The sequence below is a fragment of the Ammospiza nelsoni genome, chromosome 22 (assembly GCF_027579445.1).
Source record: "Ammospiza nelsoni isolate bAmmNel1 chromosome 22, bAmmNel1.pri, whole genome shotgun sequence".
NCBI lineage: Eukaryota > Metazoa > Chordata > Aves > Passeriformes > Passerellidae > Ammospiza > Ammospiza nelsoni.
In genome coordinates this window covers 9,338,579-9,353,283 of record NC_080654.1, presented here as the reverse complement: position 1 = coordinate 9,353,283, position 14,705 = coordinate 9,338,579, and positions in this window count along the sequence as shown.

The window sequence follows — 14,705 nt, the reverse complement described above, 5'->3', positions numbered from 1 at the left end:
AACTTGGCCCAAGAATCTACTAGAGAAGATCTTTATCTGTTTTCTTTCATTCCTCCAGGGTTAAAGTAGTTGGAAAAAACCATAAACAGAATAATGCAGAATTTTGGAGTGCTGCAAAAATGTTTTTGTTTGCAAATGGCAGGAATCCACCATCTCTCTGTTTGTCTCTCCATTTTTGTGGACACCCCTCCAGAGAAGTTGTGTTCAGCACAATGCACAAGTAGACATTTTTTTTCCTAGAGTAGGGAAAGGAAACAATCTGTGGCATTGGTCATCTCTGCCAGACAGTTTTTCCTGAGGAAGAGGCATGTAAAGCTTGTCATGTGTTTGTCACATCTGACAAAAGTGCTCAGCACCGTTTGCCAGCAGACAATGTGGCCTGGGGCTCCTCTGAGCCATCGTTCCTCTCCTTCACCGGCTCCTTGACAGATGGGCCTTCAGCCTTCTGGTTTTCCATCCCCTACAAAGACACAGAGAAACCCCATCAATCTTTCGAATATAAATCAGGAAATTCCCTGTTGAAAACACAAGTTAGAACGAGGATCACTGCTGCCAAGGCTTAGGGAAACATTTCCTAACTTACAGATGGAAACAGACCAGAGATTCAGTGATGCCAACTCTTTGTTTTCAAAAGCCCAAGGCAGGTTGTGGGTGCTACCAGTCTGAGCAGCAGTCTAAAATCCCAAATTCCTTAGTCTTGACCATAAATGGGAATAATGTAAACTGGCAGGCAACAAGTGTTTGTGAAGGAAGCAGCAGAACAAACTAGACTCTTTTGGGGGTTGGCCCATTGTGTTGGAAGTTGATTTGGTTCAACACTCACTCTCCCTGTGCCTGCACAAAGGCAGGCTCCCTTCTATAATGTTGATAAAAAAAAAATAAAATCCTCCCTCAAACAAACAAAGGATTTTCCACTGGATGCTGCTGAATTCACCAAGCTCCTTCCAGCTCCATAGGGCTGGACAGCAGGGCGGTATTCCCAAAAGACAGACAGTCATTGTAGTAACTAGGATTGACCTGGACATCTTTTGTAAATTTGGAAATTTTCTTGGCACTACTACTTCCAGTGTCCTTTGCAAAGACTCTGTTATCTTCAGAAGCACAATTCTCACTTAATTGCTTTACAGGGGGCAGGGTGGGGAGAGCATGGTGGGGGCTAATGCTTAAATGTAAATCCATTTTCTCCTCTTTCCCTTTCCTCTTTGTGACTGATATTGAAAATATTCAAAACCCCACTTTTTCCCTAATAATATCAGTTTCTTTGTGGTCTGCTGATGACCAGGCTGAAGATTAACAGCTCATTCCCAGGAGCAAAATGATTCAGCAGAAGAGGAACGAGCTAAAGACAGATTGGGTATGTTTGATCTCATATTAGCAGAGGCAATACTTGCACAAAGGAGACATTTCTCCTGCCAAGAACTTACTTTCTTTTTAATTCTTGTCAGAATATCTTCCAGGTCACGGGGGGAAAGAGATTGTTCCAGAAGCATTTTAAATTTTTGATGATTGAGCAAAATCTTCACCATCTCCTATCCATAATGCCTAAGGCAGGATGGCTTCAAGGGAAAGAAAAGTGAACCAACACAGGAAGAGTGTTAACAGAAGAGACTGATACCTTAAACTCATCAGGTGCAATTCTTGCACGAGAAGGCATTGCCTACTCAGCAAAGAGGGAGATTTACCTCACTTGACACTGCACAGTGCTGTCAGCTGAACACAAGAGGCAAGAGGAGAATGTGCGGCAACAGAAAAATACCATTTCACCATTTGGGGGTGTGCTTCTGTGGCATCAAAAGATCCCAGGGAATAAGCAAAACACATCTGCTTTGTTGTCAGAGCCTGTTAGCAGTGTCTTGCTGCCATTGCACAATAATTTGCCTTTCTTTACCTGGCAGGGAAGCCAGGACAAAACACCTCATGCATCCTATTGATTATTCTATACTATGGGTATGCACCGGGACAGCTAGTTGCTCTGGTGTTCTTGGCAGCTATTCATGGGAATTTATTTCATCAAAGGAAAGGGGATTTTGGTGGTTTGGGTTGATTTTGCCACTAGGAAACCACAGTTTTCTTCAAGAAGAAGTTTGGAACCCTCTGAGCCACAGATAACAGCACTCTAGAAATCTCCAGAACAGGTTTAGAAAAACTGAATATGTTGGCTAAAGACCCCTGAAATATTTCTAGGCAAGTCTGAAGTTAATGAGAAATGGATGTTTGGCATCCTTCAGTGATGAACATGAGCGAACACTTTGGCTTTGTGTTGTGCACCTAAGGCCAAACAAAAGTGTTGGACTGGCTGATCTGAGCTCTTTTGATCTCAGTAAAGAATCCTTCAAGCCACAGGAAAAAGGTGGCAATGCTCCTTTTTGCTGGCCAACCCAAGGTTTCCCAGCACAGCCATTTGCCCAGGCAGCCCAGAGCAGTGGTCACAGTGCCAAGGCTGACAGAGCTCAAGAAGAGTTTGGACAATGCTCTCAAGCACATGGAGTGACTCTTGGGGTCACTGCACATGGCCAGGAGATGGACTCGATGACCCTGATGGGCCCTTCCAACTCAGCATATTCCATGATTCTATGACCCTTATTCACACCGTGAGGTAACTTCATGTTCCCTTTAGTTTCCACTCTTGCGTGGTTTCACCTTTACAGCCAGACACAAAACGGTTTTCCTGTTTTGGGAGGTGAAATGAAGATCATTACTTGTGTCCTTGTGGCAGTCCTGAGCAAGCTTCCCTGCCACGTGTGGCAGCCTCTCAGCCCTGGGGGTGCCTGCGAGCTGGGTGACTCCAATTCTCTCCACCAGGGACAGGAGGAGTTGGGCCGCACACTCGCGCACCGGGGCGGGGCGGCTGCTGGGGAGGAGAGAGCAAACCCTGGGCACAGGGACAAGGAGCAGCGGCAGCGCCGGCCTTGGCCAGAGCTGCTCCCTGCCCTTGCTGGGGGAAGGAGCCTGGGCTCTCCCTGCACCTTCAGACACCTGCACAAGGCTCTGTCCTCAGCTAAACACAAAGGTAGCACTGCACACAAGGCCTGCCTGCACGGAAGAGGGAGGAATTCAGTCTCCCTGCACTGTCTGATACTCAGTTTCTTTCACAGTATTTACTCGGAGAAAGATTAAAGAAATAGATGACATATGAATAATTTAGAAATTAAGGACAATTGATGCTGACCCATCAGAGGGCACCCAGTACACAGAGCTGCAGCAGGATTGAGGCTCTTTCCACCCATTTATCCCCAAATCTGCAGACCTTTGGAAAATAACAAATGCAGGGAAAACACGTGGTGGGCTGTAAAGTTGCAGAATATCCAGCAATGCAGCCTGTTTCTTCTGTGGGGCTTGGCAATGGATGCATCTGAATGTTTTACCCTATTGCAAAGCTGAGGAAAGGGTGGCAGGCAGTTTAGCCAGGCTGTCCTGTTCTAGAGAGTGTCTCTTGGGAACTATCAGGCCCAGCACCAACATTCAAGGCAGCATTTGCTTCAACTGTGCCATGGCTGTCAGCCTGTGGAGGTGCCTGTAAAGTGGTTCATCTTCTCAAGGCTAACATGAAACATCAGTTTGCATAGAAAGTAGAGTTCTAAGGCCAGGACAGTCATACAAGACTCCTTTGGCAGGAGCTGCACCTGCTGTGCAGGCTGTGCCACACCCAGCAGATTGTCCCCCATGTGCTCGATGCCCCAGGAAGGACCCTCATCGTTTCTCAAGTTAATGGCATCATGATGTTATGTTTGCCCATTTATCCCATCATAAAAAAAGCCAAACAATATTAAAAGTAGTAACAATTTTATTTAAATAGTTAAAATATAAAAAAGATATAAAATTGGATACAATATAACTTGACTAAAATAAGGGATAATTTGGTTCCAATAATAGCGCATAAGCAAAAGATAACCGCGGGGTACAGAGTTCTTGGACCCTTGCCACCTCATACAAGCTTGCCAAGTGAAAATCACCCCTTATATGTCATGTGTACATGCCATCTCCTCCCATTTTCAGTTTGTCATATCTCTATCTCCATCCTCATTACCACCCTTATCACGCATGTGCCACCATTCAGTTTGGTGGTCGCACAAGTCTTTGGGGGTTGTTTTGGATGAAGACCTCTCCTCTTCCTCTTTGTCCTTTAATTCACCTTTGGGTTACACATGCGCACCAAGCCAAGACTAACGTATCACTGCATCTACATATCAAGGCAATAAATCCCTTATAATCAGCATTTTCTGGGACCGAACCAGGTTCTTAGTCATTTTTAGCAACTGTATCTCACCTTCTTTCCTGTGGTCCTTGAGAACATCTGCTGGGAAGGGGAGGGGGCCCCTCCTCTCCCTCTCTTCTTTGGCATTACAACTTTTTAACTATTTTACTGTATCAATTTTTATCAGCACGCATCATACCTATTTATCACAAATCCCCCATTTCTCTTCTTGATCATTATGATTCATGCTGTATTTAAAAAGCTGTGCCCTGATATCTTTTATATTTTTCAGAATTTTGGTTTTCTCGTTGTCTCTTTTCAGCTTCAAATTTTTCCAGCATTTCTGTTACTGCTTCTAGTCTTTCACACTCTCTTTCAAGTGTAGTTAGCATTTCCTGGTCTACTTCAATCTTTTTAAGTCTTTGTTCTTTAACATGGGTCAACTTAGCTTTTAATACCATTATAGATCTTGGTTTTCCTTTTTCTGCTGATTCTGAATCTAGAGGCATTGTTGTAATCTGCATTCCCTGAATCACTGAGTGAATTAGCCTAATAAAACACAAAATCATACAAGGAAGAAACAGAAGTCTCAGAATTGAGCATAACAACATGAACTCTAACTTTTTCCTCCAAACACTTCCAAAGAGGTTACCCCACCAATCTGCTTTCAAGATTGAATTCCACTTTTGTACTGGCACATGAGCTACTGTTTTAATTTCCTCTGCAAGTTCTGTTGTAGCTTCCCCATAATCATCAATTTCTACACAGCACTCAAATTCATTAAATCTCCCACAAACTCCTCCTTCTTCTGCTAACAGATGGTCTAAGGTGATCCTGTTTTGGTACACAAATGCCCGCACTTGTGTATATTGTCTGGCCAACATTTTTAAGGCACCAGAGGTGTGATTTGACACCACCTCCACTACTGCTTGGAGCCTTATTAATCTATTCAGCAGGTAAATTGGGGTCCTATATCCCCATGAATCATCCTGAGCCCATGTTGCTGGGTCATAATATGCTATAATTTGTTCTGCAGGCCATTCATCCTCCCCCCATTTTTGATTCCCTCCTGCTGTTGGAAAATTTAAATTTAAATCTCCTTTACTCCACTGCAGGGTTTCATACAGTGGAGTTCCAGCATATTGCTCCTAGACCTCAGTAGAACAAAGAAGGAGGGTTGTATTACTCCCAAAATACAGGTTCTTCCCCACTTTTGAGGTAACTCACTGTATACTCGTTGCCCACAAATCCAATATATCCCATCTGGGGCTTTCCATTTCTTATCAGTTTTCTCTAGTTGTTCCCAATAAGACCTCAGGCTGTCGATGGATTGGTAGGGGTTAGCTCCAGGACTTCTGTACCAGCATAAATTAATCTGTTCATCCCATTCACAATTTATTTCTTTTATTGGTTCCCAATATCCAACAGGGTTTTCAGGTCGCCAAATTTTTGAACAATCATCCATATTAACCACCAATGTGGATTTACAAGGAGTATGCCCTACTATTTTATTAAATTTCCTTCCTTCTCGAGTTATACAAATGGTTCTAATTACCTGATGGCTTAAAATCCATCCTTGAGGTCTCTTCGATGTTCCAGAAATTTGGGTGTGGTTCCACTTTAAAAATTGCTCTGGAGCTAAGCTCTCACCTTTCCATGGCCATCTTTTACCCATTTTTAGACCTCCACAAATCCAACATTTGGATAATTCCAATTCTGTAGCAATCCTTTGCATCAATCCCACAAACCGATTCTTATTTGAGGCTGGCAAATCCCAATCTTTGTAGTACTCTTTTAGCTGTTTATACAATTCAGCTAATTCTGTTGACTCTTTTCTCCTGTTCTTTTCTCTATTCTCCTTTGTTTCTTTTTCTTCTTTTATTTTCTCTTTCAATTTTTCTCTTAGTGCCTGGCCTCCTATTCCTATACTTGGATCATCTCCATTATCATTTCTTTTAAAACAAAAAAACCTTTCATATTAAGGGCCAATGTGATTACCATGGGGAAAAGGAGCTCATCCATTATATCCCCAATTTTTCTCTACCCAATACACCTTTCCTTCCTTAATACAAACATCTATAACACTGCTGCGATTGTAGCAGGCAGAACTGACATACAGGTGTGTTACACACACAGATTCCACCTTGTCCTTAATCCACACAGGTTGATTGCAATAGTCACAAATGTTGAAATTGCTGGGACTTGGTTTTTGCCCTGATTGCTTTTTCATTGCTGAAACTCTTTCCAGTGTGGCTCTCTGGCTTTGGCCAACTGCCAAGGGTACCAGAATGATCACAGTGAAAATAATCCTCAGGAAATCTACCTTTCTACCTTTCTCAAGGCCCCTTGGGTTGAAACCAAGGGCCAAGATGCTAGTCTTCTCGGTAGCAAAGGTAATATCCCGGGATCTAGTCACTGGTCCTTTTAGTTTCCTTGGTACCCATAGCCCCACAGAGTTTGCTTGTCTCCTTTTAAATGCCATTTCCGAGTTCTAGCTTGTTAAAAAGAAATAATTAAAATGAAAAGAACAGGGAAAAGATTAGGCTGGAGTACCATAAACCTGTATTTTCCAAAATTTCAGGGATGTGCCAACCACAATAAGATTTTTCTAATTATTTTCTGCTTCCAGGGCGGGGAGTTCATTAAGTTGCCGCCTCCAATATGCACACTCACCGTGCCAATGTGCCCCTGAAATGCACCTATGTTGTGGTATATAGACTTCTTCTTCCCCACAACTATCAATTTTGAGACACTGGTCTATAATATTATGAGCTGCTCATTCTCTTATTTGTGCAATAGCCAATATAGCAAAAATCAATTGATCTAAGTTCTCTATTAATCCAATTGCTGCTGGAAGGGTCTAGTCTCAAAGGTATCTAAAAAATCACTAGCAATGCATTCTATAATTAGCTGAATAAATACATAACCATAGCAAAGCAAGCAAATCAATTGTCTCTCCTTCTCTTCCCTCTTACTTTCCACCATAAGTTAAAGCAAAGTGTGCAAACAATTCATATCCAGGGATGACACCCTAAACCATGTTTACTACACTCCCAACATTTTACTTGTCTCTGAGCTCTTTTAGCAACAGGTGTTATCAATCTCAGTTTCTGGAATTGCAATTTTGTAATCAGTTCTAATAATGTTGCTGGTGGGTGATCCTGGAGGAGATCTTTGATCTTTTTAGGCCGTTCACACTGATTCAGAAAGTCTTTTTATTCTTTTCCACCGGTGTTCTTCTGCGTCTGAGCTCAAGGGAATTGCGGTTGGCAGCCACTCCAGAGTGCCTAGTTCATTCTTAATAAATCAGGGTTAATAAAAGCAACTTAAATCCTACTGATAGTGGAGCCCTGGAAAAAGTTAAAGATAGAATCTAAAATGTTAGGCTTTGTGCTTTCCCAGATCAACTGCACCTGCGTAAGCAGTATGATAAATTATATAATTGTTAGATATGATGATTGTTTAGTAATTAAATGTAATTATTATATAACCATGGGAAGAATAATGAGAAACTATGTTGGAAATTCAGAGAGGGGTTAAATTTATGGATACAATAGAACAACATAAGTTTAATAATTAACATGAAAGTTATGTAACGATAGAGTATAAAAACATGATCATTTTGGATGTATGGTCGGAATCAGATTTGGGTTGAATATACCCTGATTCCCAGAGCTTTTCAATAAAAAGCACCGCATATAATCCCCCGTGATTATGTGTTTTTGAATGCTAACACTACCATATTCTCATATTAGTGGAATTACATGTTCTAACAGTATTTTAGTTACTGTTTGAACTGTAGCCTGAGCTGCTGGAAATACTTCAACCCACTGAGTTAGTTGATCTATTATAACTAAGAAATATTTCCACCAACCCACTTTAGGCAATTCTATACAATCAACCTGGATCTTTTCAAATAGCCTGAAGGCTGTTTTGCATCCTCCAGAGGGAGGGCTTCTTAACGCTTTCTTATTTACCTTTTGACAGGTGAGACACCCCTGGGTAATTTGCTCTCCAATTTCAAACATCCTTATACACCCATAAAATTTAAAAAGTGATCACAAAAGGTTCTTGCTCCCCAGTGTGTCTGTCTATGCAAGTTATCTAAGATCTAATGTGCCACTGGTTTTGGCATCATAATCTTGCCATCAGGAAAAACTCACTTTCCCTCCTTAAATGTTACTCCTACTTTCCTTATAGCTGCCAGTTCTTCTAGTGGAAGGGAAAGCGTCTCTTGCTGAATTTCTATTTTTTGTTAGGTGATGATTTCAGTATCTCCCTTTCTTAAGGTCGTTCTTCTTTTGCTTCTTCATCAGCCAAATTATTTCTCGGACTCTAATATCCCTCCCTCTCTGGTGTCCCTTTACATGAACTACTGCTATTTTCTTTGAGCCTTTTAAAGCTTCAAGTATCTGAATTATTAATTCCCCGTTTACTAACCCTTTCCCTTGAGTGTTTATAAGTCTTCTTTCCTTCCAAATTTTTCTAAAAGTATGTACTACACTAAAAGCATATTTGGAGTCTGTATAAATAGTCCCTTCTTGCCCTTTTAGTATTAATAATGCACGGAGTAATGCATAAAATTCACAGGCTTGTGCTGACCAGGAGGGACGGAGGGGACCAGACTCCTTTACCCTAAACTTTTTCCCACTTCACCTGAATGCCAACCTGTGTCATTAATTTCTAGATTATCTTCTTCAGTTAAAGAATAAATTGTAAGTTTTCCTTCACAGGGTTTTATCTGCAAATTTAAGGCTATTATTAAATCTCTGCCTAACAAATTATTCTCGGCCTCTGGTATCAACAATAAATCATTGACTCCAAATTTGTCATCTGTTTCAATTTGCACTCCTTTTATTACAGGGAAGCCTCTCCCATAATTCCAATGACTGAAACTCACTCACGACATATCTCCCTGGGGTAATTTTGTCACTGTCAACCAAGAAACTCCTGTATTGACTAAAAATATAACTTCTTCACTCTGAGGACCTATTTTTAGCTTTATTATCAAGGGCTCTTTTGGTTGTATTTTGGTCCTCTTCATTAAACAAAACTCCTGACCTCTCTGATTCTCCTGAGTAGTTTTCTCATCTTGCTGTTTCTTTCTGCAATTTTATTGCAGGTGCCCCTTTTTATGACAATAAAAACAGGAGTGTCCTGCACCCTTCAAAGTGGGGCAAGAATTTTTTTAAGTGTCTTTTCTTGTGGCGGGAAAAATGCACAGGTCCTGTGTTCCTAAAAATAGATCCTGACATCGGCTGTTTGTTTTTCCCTGCAGATTTTTCTGTATTCAAAGCTGCCTGCATTTCATGAACTGCTGCCACCAAAATTCTGGCATCTGCTTTCTGCTTTTCCTCATCTCTGTTCACAAACACCCTTTGTGCTTCTCTCAGTAACTCTTGAAGTCCCCTGTCCTGCCAGTCTTCTAATTTTTCCAGATTTTTCCTGATGTCACTGCAAGACCTGGTCACAAACTGAATTTTTAACAGAACCTGCCCTACTGCAGTATCAGTATTTATACCTGAATATAATTGCAAGTCTCTTTTTAATCTTTTTAACCATTCTGCTGGGGACTCATATTTTTTCTGATGCTCACTCAAAGCTTTTCCTATATTATGTCCCTTAGGCATTGCCCTCTGAATTTCTTGATTTTCTTCTCTTCGGGATCCCCATTCATCCCAAAACTGCATTATCATTCCCAGTGGGCTGTCCTGAGGAACGCTCCCCCGCTGAGAACCCCCTTCACAGTTCCCAGATACCTCAAATTTTTCACACACTGCAAATTTTTCACACAATCCGCAGCCCCTGGGTCAAGGAACTTACTCTTTCCCTGAACCATTTCTGGCGGCAACAAACTAAAAAATCCCCGGTACCAGGAGAGTCTTAGTTTCCCACACTCACCTCGTGACTCAACTTCCTCACTTACTACTCTGTCACACTGCCTTTTCAATCTACCTGTTCCACTCCTATCTCTCCCTCTGCAATCTACTTGTTCCACTCCTCTCTCTCCCTCTTTCTCTATCTATTAGCCCTGTCCTCTCACCATCTAATCACATACTAAATTGCCTGCTACCAACCCCTCCAAGGAAATTGAACCTATTCATTCACTCTCTTTCTCAGTCTCCCTACTGAGTAAATCCCTCCTGCCCAACAACCTTCCTACAGGTGCCTGGACCAGGGATCCCCTCCTTCCCCCTGGGTCAAACCCTCCCGGGGTCCCCACTCATTCATTTTTCTTTCACTTCCCTCCTTTTCTGGCTGACCTCTCCCCAGCCCAGCCCAGCCGGCTCTGGCCCCACAGCTCTGCTCAGGCCAGGCTGCTCTGGGCACTGCCCCACGGCCTCAGCCCCTGGCAAGGGCACAGCAGCAGCTGCAGCTGCCCCAGGACTCAGCCCCAGCCATGGGGGAAGGTGCTTGGCCAAGGCCAAAGGAGGCTCCCTGGCTGCCCTGCTGCCCTCGGGCTGAGGTGCTGAGAGCTCTGCAGCCCCTGCTGCCATCCCATCTGCCCAGGGCAGCACAAGAGCTCCGGCCTTGGGGCCCTCATGCTCCAGGCCCAGGGCCCAGGCCAAAGCTGGGGCAGCCACAAAGCTGTGCCCATTTCTGTTCATTGCTGCTCTGATGAGGATGGATCCTCAGCCACTTGGAGGTTGCTGATGAATTTAATTACTCCAGTGGCCTCTTCTTTCTTGAGCTCTTAAGTTCAGGAATTCAGTGAGAAAAGCACATAAATATTTGTTCAAAACACCTGAACATGAAAAGTCCCTAGGAATAATTTGTTTTCAATTCTCTTATGGTTAATTATGCACATTCCAGAAGTATATTGAAAGTCAATATATGGTATTGAAAACAAGACGGAAAAAATTGTTTTGTCCTGTTTTCTTTTCCTGTTTATAGATAGATTTTCAGAAATGTGCAATTGATTTTGACCCCCTGCACCTTCTAATGCAATTTGAACATATATGAAAATCAAGACCCTTCATGCCTGACAATCAATTAGACCTTATCCCCACTCCCTCCCCACCATTTCTCTCATCAGACCCCTGGCACTCCTATGGGTCAGGAATGGTGTGGCCAGCAGGAGCAGGGCAGGGATTCTTCCCCTGTGCTCAGCACTGCTTGGGCAGCTCCTTGAGTGCTTTTGCAGTTCTGGGCCCCTAGTTTAGGAAGGACATGGAGGGGCTGGAGTGTGTCAAGAGAAGGGCAACAAGGCTGGTGAGGGGTCTGCAACACAAGTCCTGTGAGGAGTGGTTGAGGGAGCTCAGGTTGTTTATCCTGGAGAAGAGGAGGCTCAGGGGACACAAGGTGATATCAGGGCACAGATTGGACTTGATGATCTCCAAGGTCTTTTAAGACCTTGTTGATTCTGTGATTCTCTGAAACCACCCTTGGAGCAGTTGCAGGAGGAGCCCTGGGCCTCCTCTTCAGGAGCTCCAGCAGCCCAGGTCCCTCAGCTTCTCCTGCCCGCCCCAAAGCCCATCCTGTCAGTCCTGCAGAGCCTCTGCAGCTCCTCCTCACTGCCCAGAACAGGGAGCCCCAGAGCCAGACACAGCAGCCCAGATGTGCCCCCCTGGCCTGGGGTGCCTCTGGCAAGGGAGCAGCACCAGGCACTGCAGGAGCCTGCAGACAATTCCTGCAGCATTTGTAGGATGATCCTGCTGCCCAAGGGATGTTCCCATGGGGCCAAGTCAGGAACTGCAATGGGGAGTGGGGTCAGAGGGGAAAGGGCAAACAGGGATGGGCTGTTTGCAGGGGAGGGAACAGGGGTGGGCAAGAGGAAGAAATCTGGATCAGGAAAAAAGAACGAAAGCACAGTTGAAGGAAAGGAAATGCTTGGGGCAGTCTGGGGTGGCTGCCAGACAGCCCTGGCTCTGAGCAACAGCATCTGCAGTGGGACAGAAAACTCCCAGCTGATGGGAGCAAACTTTCTGGCTGACTGCAGAGGCCAAGAGAAACCTGAGTGGTTTCCCTGGTGTCCCCCAGCCCTCACTGGCCCCAGGGGCTGATGGCATTTGTGCTCCCTCAGGTTCATGTCCCCACACCAACAGCATGGGGGTGCTCCCCCTGCTCTGTGCAATGCAAACAGGGGCTGCTGAGCCAGTGCTGCCGTGTCTGTGCCTGCAAGGATGGGGCACCTGTGTGAGCTGGGGGAGAGGCCAGGGCTGCACAGGGGGGATGTTGTGGGCAGCTCCATGAGGACGCTCTGGGACGCTGCCCTGGGCTGTGCAGAGCACTGGGGATGGATCAGCCCCTGCTCTGCTGCTCCTTCCCATCTCCCCCAGGGCCCTTGCAGAGCCCCAGCCATGCTGTTTGCCCCCAGCCTGCCCACGGCCAGCCTGGGGCTGCTCACAGGGCTCTTTCTGTGCTGAGCATTGGCCTGGCCGTGTTCTTGAGAGAGCCTGGGCAAGGAGCCTGGAGCCCCCAGGCCCTGGCCTGAGGCGTCAGCACTGCCCCAGCAGTGCCCATGGCCTGTCCCTGCTGCAGCCCCAGCAGTGCCACCTCCAGGGCTGTGCCCAGCCCCAAGAGCACTCAGGCCCTGCAGCAACACCAGGGCCACCAGGGCAGCAGGGCAGGGCCACGGCAGCAGCACTGGCAACACCAAGTGCTGCTGCTGCTGGGCACAGCTGCTGAGTCAGCGCTGATCTGCCCCCAGCTCTGCACACAGACATTGCTGCTGCAGCTCCAGAGAAGGAAAAAAAGGGGATCTCCCTTGAAAACTGCTGGGAGATACTTTAGTTCATTTGAAGCCACCGAGAGTGCAGCACCTCATTTACACAGTCTATGACTACAGCAAAGGTGGAAAGAAACAAATATAGAAATGGCACAAACAATGGCATTTATTTCTGGACAATCTTAAAAAAACTAAAACAAAAGAAAAAGACAACACATAAAGCACCAAACTTAACTACTATCAAAGACAACTTGAATTGCAAGCATATTGCAGAACATGACCAGCAGTTTAGGGTTTCTTAAACCATCCAGTCATCAGTGTCCACACTGCAGCCTTGACCTCCTGGTTCCTCAGGCTGTAGATGAGGGGGTTAAGGGCTGGAGGCACCACCGAGTACAGAACTGACAGGGCAAGATCCAGGGAAGGAGAGGAGATGGAGGGCGGCTTCAAGTAGGCAAATGTGCCAGTACTGAAAAACAGGGAGACCACAGACAGGTGAGGGAGGCAGGTAGAAAAGGCTTTGTGCCGTCCTTGCTCAGAGGGGATGCTCAGCACAGCTCTGAAGATCTGAACATAGGAGAAAACCATGAACACAAAACAACACAATGATAAACTGGCAGTAACCACAATGAGCCCAATTTTCCTGAGGTAAGACTTGGAGCAGGAGAGCTTGAGGATGTGGGGCATTTCACAGAAGAACTGGCCCAGGGCATTGGCATGGCACAGGGGCAGGGAAAATGTATTGGCTGTGTGCAGCAGTGAATAGAGAAAGGCACTGGCCCAGGCAGCTGCTGCCATGTGGGCACAAGCTCTGCTGCCCAGGAGGGTCCCGTAGTGGTCGTAGCACATGACGGTCAGGAGGGAAACCTCTGCTGAACAGAAAAAGACAAACAGAAACACCTGAGCAGCACATCCTGAGTAGGAGATGTCCCTGGTGTCCCAGAGGGAATTGTGCATGGCTTTGGGGACAGTGGTGCAGATGGAGCCCAGGTCGCTGAGGGCCAGGTTGAGCAGGAAGAAGAACATGGGCGTGCGCAGGTGGTGGCCGCAGGCTACGGCGCTGATGATGAGGCCGTTGCCCAGGAGGGCAGGCAGGGAGATGCCCAGCAAGAGGCAGAAGTGCAGGAGCTGCAGCTGCCGTGTGTCTGCCAATGCCAGCAGGAAGAAGTGCCTGATGGAGCTGCTGTTGGACATTTGCTGTCTCCAGCCATTGGAACCTTTTGAAGAAGGAATTAGAGTGGTAATTGAGGGGAGATTTCTCACAGAAAATCAAAGTTGTTTCTCATAGACCCTTTCCTGCCACTTGACACCTCCCCCTGTCCATGTCTAGGAGACATTCCTTCACCTTTGTTACTGGAGCCCCGATTGCTGCTGGCCAATGTTGTGTGAGGAGCTGGACCTTGACCTGCAGGACACCTGGGAATCAGCCCTGACTCCCAGTCAGTGCAGGAGAACAGTGAGGGCAGAGGCCAGTCCTAGTGTTAGGACTTGGATAAAGAATATTCTCCTGTGGCAGAGGACTGCCTGGGTGATGGGACGGGGAATGCAAGAGGCAGAAGATTCTGCGGCACTGTGGAAGAACAGAGTCCAGAGAGGCAGGAGGATTGTCTGAGGCTTAGTGCAGAATGAGGGGAGCTGCTCTGTCCCTCTCTCCTGTTCCAGCTGCCCTGGACTTGCACCTTTCTGAGATCCACTCCTCTGTTACCCTGGACAGCCAGGAGATACAGCTGAGAGCAGAGGGATCCCTGGCACACAAAGTGGCTCCTGCCTTTCCCAGAGTCAGGAGAGTGGGCTCAGTGCCAGCCTCCCAGGCTGCCCTGCCCAGAGCTCCCTGGGCACAGG